The sequence below is a fragment of the Lathamus discolor genome, chromosome 5 (assembly GCF_037157495.1).
Source record: "Lathamus discolor isolate bLatDis1 chromosome 5, bLatDis1.hap1, whole genome shotgun sequence".
Lineage (NCBI taxonomy): Eukaryota > Metazoa > Chordata > Aves > Psittaciformes > Psittacidae > Lathamus > Lathamus discolor.
In genome coordinates this window covers 39,157,242-39,170,563 of record NC_088888.1, presented here as the reverse complement: position 1 = coordinate 39,170,563, position 13,322 = coordinate 39,157,242, and the positions used below count along the sequence as shown (strand labels likewise).

The following is a 13,322-nucleotide window of genomic DNA, read 5'->3' as shown; positions in this document are numbered from 1 at the left end:
GTGAGGGAGTCCTAGGTTACCTTAGGATGAAACATAGAAATGGGGACAGAATGACAGAAAAAAAACTTGTTACAATTTCTTCCTCTTATTTATTGTGGAAGTCTTCTAACTGAGCACATAAGGTTAGGCCTTTAAGGGGTAACATTTATTATAGGCACAATGTGACTGTTTTCTCCTCAGCTTTTGATGTTGATTCTGTGATGGGAAAAGAACTTTATGTAACATGCCCATAAATCCAGATGAAGTCAGGAGGAGATAAGGAGGATATGGATAGTTTTCAAGAATATTTGAACAATATTCTACATTTGGTTCAATAATTAAAATATTCTAAATCCTGACAGTATTTTTGATTTTTAGAAATAAACCTTAATTTACTTTGTAATAACATGCAATGTCAAGAAATTGATTCTTCACATTATTACTTCTGCCTTGAGGTATTTTCTGATGAAAATTATTTCTAGCTTTTAACAAAAATAAAAACTGATTTCTTAAGTGGATTCCTGTAACACCAAGTAAATTCAGAATAGCTTTCATGATAGTCTATGGAAACTAGTATATAAATTCATGAATAATCAAAAGAGCCCAGGTAAAATTCTAATTCTGACAGATATGTATCAGACATTCTGTTCTCTTCCTAAGAACTAGTTATGGTCAAAGTATGCAATTCATTATTCAAACAATTATAAGAGAAAACCATCATGTCTAGTGCAACAATGCTATGGAGTTTCTGATCTTAACTGTGATCTAGCTTTTAATAACTGCTGACTAGTGGTAGTCTGATTTATTTGTGACTGCAGAGCTCCCTACTCAGACAGTATTCACCTATAAATATGGCTGCTTGCTCATCAAAAGACAGCTATGTTAGAGCAGAATAAAGTTTGAAGCCCTTATAGAAACCCTAAATACTTGATAGAAAAGTAGACAAACCACTGCATTTACTAATACTGTATTTTTGCATTCTTTGATTTGGTGTTTTGGGGTGGTGGGGTGGTTTTCTTTTTAATACCAGCATTCTCAAACAGAACAGCTCTGCATGGAAAGTCACAAAATCACACTACTTACCCCAGTAGCTAGAATGACTTCCTTCACAAATAAGTAATTAGGCAGACTTACAAAACACACATTATTTTCCCAAGTGACTGGAACAGCTCCAAGCGATTAAATACATAATTAGGTAGTTTTTCTAAAATGCTTATTATTTACCTGAGAGTCACACTGCAGACTCTGGTAAATACTGTCTCCCTGTTAGCAGCTATTACCAAAAACACCTCCATAATTTCCAGCCTTCCTCCAGCAGTGATATAAACAGAGGATATTACTTGGGGCAATAGATCATGAAAAGCAAAAATCTGACTGTGCCAGGCAGCCTATTTAACTGACAAGCTGAGACGGTTTTGTACCTGGCATTGCACTCTTTTATATTACAAACACAGTAGAAGGCAAACAAAAAGACTTTTCAACTTTTTGGTACTTTAGTTTGCATTTTAGCTGGCCAGAAATCCTGCTGAAGGCTGTCCCTATGCATGTTTATAGGCATGTATGGCTACAGAAAAAAAGGAGAGAAAAAAAGACTCAAACTCATTATCTGCTTTCTTCCTAGTGAAAGAAACATCATGTGTTCATCACAAAACAAATAAGAAAGCCCCTCAAGCCCCACACTCCTTCTGACACAGCATTTTCTTTCCTAAGCAGCTGTCTTGGGCCAAGTTATCAGAGAGGACCAACCTTCATTTGTACCTTCTCCCATTGCCTCTCGCTAGAGGATGCACAGTCACAGCTTTAGGTGTGCAACAAGTGAATGTGAATATTGCTGTTCACGATTCACTGGCTGGTGTCTAAACTGGGCACAGAGAGATGGGAAAGAAAAAGGTCAGGCAATAAGACCTAGCTGGTTCACTGGGACAATACCAAATGCCCTTTTCCTAGTTATCACAGACAATAAAACTGACCCTTAGAAGTGACCCCTTTACATTACTTCACTTCCAGAGTCAATTTTCCTTATACTTTTATCTGCCCAGAGGCCTTACTGCTTTGTGGCCCTTACAGAAGAGATCAAGAGTGACTGGAATCTCAATTAGAAAAAAGAGGGCAGGAGGACACAGCAAGGCATGACAAAGTGAGGGAGACAAAAGAAGAAATGAGAAATGAAAAGCAAGAGTAAAAGGTGGGAAAGAATCAGAGGGTGAGCCAGTAATTTTTAGGCATCAGCAAATAAAGCAACAAAGATGGGCAGAAAACAAAGGGAACGGCAGTGAAGGACAGAACATAAAATACTCTGCTTCTCAGAAAGAAGAAAAAACTGAAAAAAATAAATTGTGAAAAGACAAAGTAGAATCAGGATAAACTTGTTCTTGAGCGGGGGACACACAAAAAGAAAGAAAGAAATCAGACCAACTATTCAAGAGACTTTTACTATGCATACCTTTTTCTCTGTACTTCCCAGTAAGATGTTTCATTTACCTGTTGTTTTAACACCTTCAATTAAGCTTTTTATGTCTTGCACATATATAAAATGAATTCACAGTCACAACCAAATAACTTAAAAGCGGGTGAGAATTTCTTTGGAATTCTAATCTCAAAATAATATCAAATTCTGCCTTGGATATTTTGGGCATTTCAGTAAAAATCTAACAGTAAAAGCATTCTTGAAGCATTGGTGAGCATTTCATGCATTGCAAGACACAAAACTGAAGGTGGAGTAGATGAGGTGTGCACCAGACTCCAGCAACTGCACACTTTGCCAGGTCATTGCTCTTATAGCAGGTGCCTCATTTTTTTATGAGGTTTAAAGAGAGACATCTAGGGCAAAGGGGAACAGGGAAGAGAACAAAACAGGTACTGCCAGGCAGACACTGGGTGACTGAGCACACTAGGATGCTACTAGATACTCTCAGTTTCAAATATAATTGTTTCCATTACATTCTGATCTCTGTTACAAATAAACAGACTGTAGGATGCATCTTGGCGCTGCATCCGGCTAAGCCTGTTCAAGGCCTACAACACATAATATTGTACATATTCTGTAATCTTCTGAACATGGCTGTATTACAACTTATTATTTACTGTTGAAATTTATCCATGAGCATTTGCAGTAAGCAAAGTATGCAAAGATATTAACATGGAATGTGCGAATACTGTTCAAACTTAAATTGTTAGTGAAGGACACAACTAGCAGGGGTCTGGCAAGTTTTATTTCTATAAGCATTTCAGAAATTGAAAAGTCTTAGAAGAGAAACTCCTTCACTCTCATATTCAAGCCACTGAAACAACATAAAAGCAAAACTTAAGTTCCACAGTCATTCTTAATTAATTACATCTCTTTGTCTTCTAACCCTTACTCTGGCTATGAGCAAGACTAAATCATACACAAGGAAAGCTCATTTTTAGATGTCCCTGATTCTGTCCAACCATGCTATTCAGCTAAACTCTGGAAACAGCAGTGTTAGTATCTTTACAGACATCTAAAGTCAAAACATAAAATATTGCAGTAAATATTAAATTGTTTTGGCAGAATAATCTGCTTTATTATCCTGTTGTTTTCATTGAAATAATGAGGCTACATTGTTTTTCAAATTGGAAACTGAAACATAAATATTTCTAACTAGCCCAAATTTATCCGGTGTCAAAGTACAAAAAAGCTAACTGCAAGCATCTGAGTAACTCCTTTACAAGACCTTATTAAAACTTACCATCTGCTAAACACGTGCATTTTTATCTTAAAGAATCTAGACTTACTTACAAATAAGACTACTCTGTTATATGGTGGCAAACCTATATTAGCAACAGCTTGACAGTTCAGTGGCCTCTTATTGTAACAGGCTGGGACCCTGGAATCCACACTGACTTGGACCATTACCTCTTTCCATGGTCTTCTCCCAGCTGCCTGTGTTCAGTGCCATTGCTCCATCTACCCTCTGTGCAATAGCACTTCCGAACCATCCAGCAATAAACCCACAACAAACGTCATGCAGGTAGATTACAATTGCAATATCAAAGGTCCAGTTCTTGAAATTGGCCTACGGTGTCAAATCCTAAGGAAAAATACTAAGGTGCAATCACTTCAGTCAATTCCAAGACTGACACAGTGCAATGTGCAGATGTTCAGATTTCATGGAAAAAAAAAATAATAAGAAATCTCTTGAGTTAGTATGAAAGGATTTTGATAAAAGCACTGCAGACTGCATCTCAGTGGCATTTCACCAGTGCAAACAACACCATGTTGTTCCACCTTTGCTTCTGACTTCCACAAAGTGCTTCAGCTACAAAGAGATGGTTTGACTTCCACACTCACAGGATCCTTCTCTGTGTTCTCAGCGAAGGAAACAAGGGTAACAACTTGCAGTAGATGACATGACAGCTTTTGTAATGTGAACATGGATTCCCCAAGGACCAGAATGAGAATGTGATTTCATCCATCACCACTTTTAGGCAACCACTACATTGGAATGTATTGACCCAAACAAAGAATGAAAATCTCTTTTCTAAATGGTACACCTTATCTCCTTTCCCCCCCCCCCCCATGTCTTTCTTTTCTTGAAATACATTTCTGGGGAGATAGAATTTACTGAGATGCAGTTTCAACCATGTTATTTTTCATAACCCTTGCTTGCACCTACACTGTGCAATCATTTGACACATCTGTTGTACCAAGAACAAATCTGATTTTAGAGTTTTAATAAGAATTTGCATCAATAAATTATAACAGATTGGTGATCAGTAGTATTATTTATATGCAATATATCTGCACCCCTTATAATGCTGATGTCTGCTTCATGGGGATTAATTATTTTCATAATTTTGTCTAAGTAGTAATATAGAAAATGTCAAAAAGAAAATTAGATTTTCACTTTCCAGACACAGAAATTTAATTAAAGCCAGCTCCTTGTTGAAGGGGAATGTCCTTAGCTGGTTCTGTGATGTGGCAGCAGCTCTACATGCTGCCATGCGGGAGACCAAGGCTTAGAAAGTGACTCAGGGAATATTAATCACCAGGTTTAAGAGACTAAACACATGCTGAATGTGCCACAGTTGGTCACAGCGTGTTATACATGGAGTATATAAGTTAGCAGACAGTAATAATTTTTATAAAGGCTGCTGCACAGCCCACCTCAGAGATGGCGCTATACTGAAAGAGACCCTCCTCTGCTCAGGTGAAAACTGATACATTAGGAAATCTCTTCTTAGGCAGGCATGAAAGCTCAGCTTCCCCTCCTGCTGCTCTAGTGTAAGACAAACACTTCAAGCACATTCTAGCTGTGAAAACCAGCATCTTCTACGGTCCATTGGACATTTTTAGAACACACACTCTGGTGTCTCCAGTCTGTGGAAGAACAGTCCACACATAAACCACTGAACTACTGTCATTAAAAACTAAATTCCCAGTCTTGCCAAAATGTGAATGAAGCTGGAAGCGTTATTTTCTCACTTTACACACTCTCCCTCTTTAGAAGTTTTTTCATTCCTTGAATAGACACTAACAGTTCTCAATGCACTGCTTCTTTCACCTCTCTTAGTCCCTTTCCTTCATGACCCTTCGCCCCCTTTTCCCTGTACATAATTCCTTTCTTCTTTTTATCTCCCTTACCACCACGTTTCACCCAGACTCTTCCTCATTAATATTAACTGCCCATGGACTACCCATGGACTAGAATGGGAGCACCCAGAAAGGCGATTCAGGACGTCTATGCATTATCCAGGGACAACTGAATCTAGTCCTGGTTCAAAGTGAAATCTGCAGCCATGAATGAATGCAAAAGTTTCCTGTTCAAAAGATGATTCTTCTTTCTTAAAAAATATGTTTTTCTGGAGAAGATAGATTCCAAGGAGATACAGTCTAAATCATTGTACTTGCTATAACAGCACTTCATATAAAACAAATTAGAAAATAGCTTGAATTAAAAGCCTATTCAAGTAATTGAGTGTAAAGTTGATGACTAACAAGACTATTACTTTATTTTATTGTTCATGCAAGTGATGATTTTTCTCAGTCAGATGGCAGCTTAGAAGTGACTTGCCAACCATATACCCACATCAAGTGATTATTATAAGATAAACCAATATGGGCAGAAACACTTTCAGTCAGAATGAATACCTTTCATTTCCAAAGACAAAGCCACAGCATTCACTGACTCAATCTGAGAGACAAATTCACCTCCACTTCAGCTGGATGTGGATATTATGAAGGACAGACAGACACACCCCCCCCCCCCACACCCCCCTTCTGCCATTGCTACTTCTATATTACTTTGACAGTGGACATCTTATTTCATAGGAAAATAAGTCTGCTTTGAAAGTTCATTCCTAGTTCCTCTTAAAGCCAACTGATTTCTAAGCAAGATCTTTTCATTATCTCTTATCCTTCATTACTGCTAACCAGCGTAAGCCTATCTCTATGCAATTTACAAATGAAATATATTTCAACAGAAGATCTAGTAAGAGGTAAGGTAGAACACCTATGGTAAGACACTCATGTTGAATTTAATTACTTCAACTCAGATTTTTTAAAGGATCACATGGCATGATTTTGCTATAGCTGTTCCCAGAGAAGAATACAATGTCTGCCTCAAACACACCATGGGATCAAGCTCTGCTTGTTCTATAGATTGAAGCTGTTTAGATATGGAATTTGCAATCTGGTGCTACAGAAACAGAGCAGACTTGAGGGAACAAACCTCAGACATTGCTGCTTGAACTTCAGCCAACACTGAAAATAGAAATGCAGCAGCCGTTGTGACTTCTAACCGTATCCTTTGAGCTAGCCTCATGTGCTTGTGCTAGTAAAGAACACAAAAAACCCCTACTTGATACACTGTTGGTTCATGTTTACTTCATCCCCACAGTGAGAGTAGAATGCAGAAGACCATAAAAGATTCTTCAGTGAACTGCTGTAAATTCAATTAACTCTTGAAAGTAAAAATTTGGTTCGCCTATGTGCTTTTTCCCTTCTCCACCAAAGCCTAGTTGCAATAAACTTGTAATTACTTGAACAAGGTTTGGTCAGCTTCACCTGCTAGATGAGGACAGAAAGCAGTTTAGATGTATTCCCTGAAAAACTTCCAAAAAATTTCAAAAATTAGTGGACAATTTTGTCAACAAGGCTCTCTCCTCCAACGTGCTGCATAGAGCTATGCTATTTGTTCAGGGCACATACAGTCTTACAGAAAAAAATCATTACCTATCTTAGCATATTGACCAAGAGTTACAAAAAGTTAAAAGAAGGGCAATTAGAGGAATATACTTTTAGAACTTAAGGGGCGAAAAAGAATCAGAGATTGGTTTGGGTTGGAAAGGACCTTAAAGATCATCTAGTTCCAAACCCCCTGCCGCAGGCACCTTCCACTAGACCAGGTTGATCAAAGTCCCATCTAACCTCGCCTTGAACACTTTCAGGGATTGGGCAACTTCTCTGGGCAACCTGTCCCACTGTCTTGTTACCCTGACAGTGAAGAACTTCTTCCTTATATCTAATCTAAATCTCCCCTTTTGTAGTTTAAAGTCACTCCCCCTTGTCCTATCACTACAAGAACGTCTATTAAAAATCCCTCTTCAGCTTTCTTGTAGGCCCCCTTTAGGCATTGGAAGGCTGCTATGAGGTTTCCACACAGCCTTCTCTTCTCCCTGCTGAACAGCCCCAACTTTCTAAGCCTGTCTTCATATGGGAGATGCTCCAGTCCCCTGATCATCCTTGTGGCCCTCCTCTGGACTTGCTCCAACAGTTCCATGTCCTTTTTATGTTGTGAACATCAGAGCTTGATGCAATACTCCAGATGGGGGCTCACTAGAGTTGAGTAGAGGGAGAGAATCACCTTCCTCAACCATGCAAACAAACAGTTGGCCAGCTCACACTGACCTTCTGATCTTTTGATCACACTGATCTTCACACAGCTCACACTGATCTTCTTGTCAACCAACACCCCCAAGTCATTCCCCTCAGAGTTGCTCGCAATGCATTCTCTGCCAGCCTGTATTTGTGCTTGGGATTGCCCTGACCCAGGTGTAGGACCTTGCACTTGACTTTGTTGGACTTCATGAGGTTTGCACAGTCCCACCTCTCAAGCCTGTCAAGGTCCCTCTAGATAGCATCCCTTCCCTCCAGCGTGTTGACCACACCACACAGCTTGGTGTCATCAGCAAACCTGCTGAGGTTGCACTCAGTCCCACTATCCATGTTGTCAACTAGAACTGTCACCACAAATGCTCTGAAAACTGCAACTGCTTGTTTATTAATTCCTCAGAGTAGAAAAGGCCTTTTCTAAGTTGTACAATATACAAAGAAAATAAAAAGCATTTCTCCAACATCTTACAACTGCTTTTGTATGCTCAGATATTTCATACCAACAAGAAATTACAAAAAGTTTATAGCTGCCAAGAATTTAACAACCCCCCCCCAAATATCCAACTTAAGGAGCACTTTGAGGAACTTCCTAAAACTGCAAATATGTGTGCTTTCAACCCCTTTTATTTTATTCCTCTAATAATCATTAATATTTCCCCATTTCTGATTTCCTAAGTTACTTCAAATATTTTTTTAAGCAGGGCTATTGAAGAACAGAGATTTCAGAAAGTGTTGAAGTACTGAGGCTTCACAGCAGGTAAATCTTACTGCTTGTACCAATCGGTGCACTCTTCCATTTTAGGCCTCACTAAACTGCCTGCTTCCTCACTACTTTCTTGAGAAAGCTCTGTCATAGATCACTGACCTTCACATTAAAGCCCCTTGCACGCACAGACCTCCTAAATTTAATAGAGATTCTGTCTGTAAAAGAAAAAAAGTGATTCTGTGATACTATTTGGAGTTATCAAATCAAGTACAGTTTTTCCTCCTCCCTTTCACTTGCAAACTGCTTAGGCTACCTGTTTATTCTCCCCTTTTCTTTTTGGGTATTATGAATTTGAAAGATGTTTCAGATCCACCACTGCATTGACATCCTCCACAGGAATAACAAGATACTGTTATTATACAGATATCATGTAATGGGATAAAGAATTTAATCTTAATATATATGCCTCCTTAATCAGTCCCCAGAAGCTTTCTTTCAATGGATGGCTCTCAAGGCAATTTATTATACTTTAAAGCTTTAGTCCTTTTTATTAGCAGTTCTATACACAAACTGGTGGTAATTTCACTTATTTATTTATATATCTGTGCGGTTAAATCAGATTACTTCCAGACACAATAGTGTTTTGCAGTCATAAGGAGAACTGCATCTTTTATCTGGATTCCTTTAAAATACATCATGCATATGATTACTCATAAGAAATAAAGTGATACAAAGACATTTTGCAAAGTGCCTACAGCAGTGTAAAACCTTGCCTTTCCTTGGCCTCACCACCTTTTCTTCTACCAAAGAGCTGTGGAAGTTCATTTTACCCTAGGGACCAAGACCTATAATGCTGTAATGTTATTTTAAAAATGAAACAGTGTTCATAGGAACAGCATGTGTTTTAATGGGCTAATACATTGAATATTTGTATACAATTCCTGCTTTGAGGTAATGCTATGAGATTCTTTGCCCTGCACAGTAACTAAATAACCATAAATGATCTTTCATGCATATGCAAATCTATCCCTCTAAGCACCTTATTAATTATTTCAAAGATACTTGGAGGTCACCACTCATGGAAATTTCTATGCATGAAGCCTCATTAGTACAAGACACCATACAGAGAAATGGGATAGATTTTTGCTGCCATTTAGCAAGGGCAGAGAGAGTATAATCTGTAGTGTTTGCTTTTTTATTTTAATGACCAATGAAATCCAGCCAGCTCCTATCTGTAAGTCCTTGCTCTGAGCTGATACAGTGGGTTTGAATCTTGGGGCTTCTGCTACACTACTCTGAATAGCTAATCCTATCAATGCATCAGTTATTCTGCTCAGAACTGCAGTCCTCAACGCTGGCTGTTCTCAGCTGGAGTAGCACTGGCTGGCAGCATTAGCAGCAAAGCACTAAGGAATTAATGTTGTTCTGAAAATTACAGCAATGACACATTTTGCGTTGGAACAAAGTGAACCTATGGAATTATCAAGGTGATATATCACAGCTCATCAGCTGAGATGACAGCCTTCTTCTGAGCATTTATTATCTCCTGCTTAATTAGGCCACATAACAGAAATCAAAGAAAAGCAAGGATATAACCATAAAAAATACCTGAACGCAGCAACAAAATGCATCTTCTGCTATATCTGTGCCAGGAAGCAAGAAATTGAACCTACTTGAGAAGCACTGTTTATCTGAAATCCCTAGATCCTTTCCAGCTCAAGTTATCATACACTTGTGATGATAATGCTGATCTTGTCTGTCACTGTGACCCTTTGCTGTAGCAGCTGCTGTTTATTTTTGTTCTGTTGTGTGTGGTGCTTTCACCTCTAGATTGATCCAATAAAAGATATTAAAAACTTGCTATGTTGGTACATTCCCTTGATAAAATTCAGGAACAGTGAGTCAAACGTTAACAGAAACTTCAGGCTATGTTCATTATGTTATCTCTATTTTTGAAAAACACTAGAATGAATGGAACTAATTGGAAGTGCAAACAATTTAAATAGGCTTAATTACAAAACCAAACCCTCCTGTACAGTTCTAGGGCAATGTGTGCACACATGCCTTGAAGAAATGGGGTAGTTTTTAAGGAAATCTGTTCTTACCTGAAAATGGAAAAGTAAAATAATTTTTTACAAAGTCCAGAGTCATAGTATTTTCTATTCAAGACACCATAAATGCTATTTCAGTATTAGTTCATGATGTTTAAAAATACACGTATTAATATAGACTGTTTTGATCTGTCTGTGTAACCTGGTCACCTACTATGACATAAATCTCATTACAGTAAATACAACTTTGTTTTATATTCCTTTTAGAAGCAGGCTCAAATTAACATCTAAGCTTTCAATAAAGCTCAGGTCTAATATTTTTTGCTCTGAGTGACTCTCTGTCAGAGATAACATGTATTAAACCAACATTGACACAGTAAGAAAGAGAAGTCTTTTCTTAGCATGTCCCATGATATTCATTCTTGTCAAGGGAATTCATTTTAGGCTTCAACTGAGGTAATTAGAGAAAGTTGTGTCAACAGTGCTTTACTATCCTCACATGCAAACACAAACTGGAAAGTGCAGTTGCAAAAACGAAGATTGTGAACTGTAGACTGCAAAAATGCTATCTTATACTATTCAGTAGGAATGCCAAGATAAGTGAAAAAGAAAATAACAGGATATTGCTTTGAATGTTTCTCAACTGAACTCATTGCTGAGGAAAGCCACTAGATCCATAGCTATGAAGCAGGCTAAAATCTTCTGTAGCTGAACAGTAAGAAAGAAGGGGTTGGCAACTCATGCATTACTCTTCTTCACAGGTCTGATGCAACCTCAGCCTCATGACTTTGTCAAAGAACAAAGAATAGTCATCAGTTCCTAACTCCAATGTAACCTAATTCTAGAAACAACCAATTTTCTTGCATACCAGAACATAGTGGCAGAAATGAATCACTGAAGTTATAACAGCACTGCTTAAATTCTTCATCCTGCAGAACACTCTGAAAGATAATGCTTCCAAATGCCTTTTTTGATACAGAACTGACAACACAGCAGACTGATGGAAGTAGAAATCAATTTTAGGTTTAGATGGAATATTATTTAAAACTGCTGAATACTCATACGTTGTGACTGAGAACCTCTCCAACGCAAAGCATGCCATCACAGTATAATGTCAATACTTAGAGATAATCAGATTGGCTCTGAGCAAGCAGGTATGCCTAGAAAGCACCACACACCACTGTGCAGAGACACTAGCACAGATCTCAAAGTAGTATCTGCCTTGTCAGTCCTCATCAGCCTACCAGAAGTGCCAAAGAGCCCATAATACGTGCTATACTGACACAACTATATTTCCTTCCCTTCAGCATTATAATTCAGCTTTAGCTCTGGAAACTCTGTACTGCACAGCAGGGCATTACACTGTGGCAAACCTAAACTATGGCCTCCACAGGCACAAGACAGCACCTCTGCAGAAACGTTTCCAAGAAACATTCTTACTAACAGGAGATCAGAGAGAAAATGTATCAGTTATAGTATTATTGTTACTACTACTGCTATTAGTACTACCTTAATGGATAGTATTTTAAAAACAACTTTCTGATTTGGGGAGTCCTGAAACTTTTAGAACTTCCATATTTAGCTATTTTAACACTTAAAGTACAACACAGCTAAGGCTAGATTCACAGCAACAGCTGCTTTTCCAGTCCCACAGCTGAACACTATCTCACTTGAACAGCAGAAGTACCGTTCATCTTTGCGCATCCTTTACAATATTCCTTTCTCAGGCCAAGCCAATGTCTTCCTCACCATGCAAAGACTGAAATTGCATCTCTTGAGCATTTCACCCTGTCTTCTTGCATCTTCCCCTCATCCCATACCTATTCTGTTTCTGCTGCTCAATTCCCGTAATGTTCAACACATAGAGGAGAGAAAAAAACTAGCCTGCTACTGTCAGGTAGGGTTAAAAACTTCTGCAAACTTCTTAGACTTCTCTTTGAGAAAAAAAAAAAAAAAAAAAGACAAAACTTCTGAACAGAAGTAGAGTTAATTAGAGTTGCAAAATACATACAAAAATCGTAATAAATGTTTTGTGGAGCATGACTAGCAATGGGTTTACAGAGAGAAGTTGTGTAAGGGTCATTAGTTTAACATAACATCTAAACTGGAGGAAACTCTGTGATGCTAGCCATGGCAGCAAGGAGGCTCACAAGACAGGAGGAAGATGAGTTGCCTGCTGCACCACTGAAACAACTGATCAACTTAGGGAGCTAAAAGGAAAAGAGGAAGAGAACTGATAAAAAAAGAGGGGAAAAAAGGATGGATCCATCTCAAGTAGCTGATTAATTTGTGTGGGAGCAGAAAATGGATTAACTTTTGGAGAAGCAAGGAGAGAGGCTCAGCGTACAGACTGCCACACAGTACTACAGCAATGTCAAGGTCAAGGAAAGAGAACTGGGTATAAAGTATCTGTCAGGTTCTTTACCACAAAATTTCTTACACAATGTTATGAAGTGCTTCGCGCAGTATAAGATCAGTGTGTAAATGCAGTAGCAGAGCAAACTGTTGGAGTGCAAGTAAAATGAGACCCGGTGAGACAGCACATAAACAGCGATTCAAGTGAAAGGTGATGACTATTGCTACATTGCTCCTGAAGCAATTAAAACCAAGTGAGTTTAACTGGTTTTTACTACTGTTCTTTCATGTTCTTACTGTTCTAACATGTTCTCACAGTAAATAAATGCCACTCTCCTAAGAAATTTTGTCTTTTTTTCATCCTATCTAGTAATTT

The 13,322-nt window shown here is 38.3% G+C and overlaps 1 protein-coding gene across 2 annotated transcripts in view; it reads right to left on the bottom strand.

Moving 5' to 3' along the window:
- Positions 1-13,322, bottom strand: part of PRKN (parkin RBR E3 ubiquitin protein ligase) — a 730,480-nt gene that overhangs the window by 278,772 nt on the left and 438,386 nt on the right. The window lies entirely within an intron of this gene.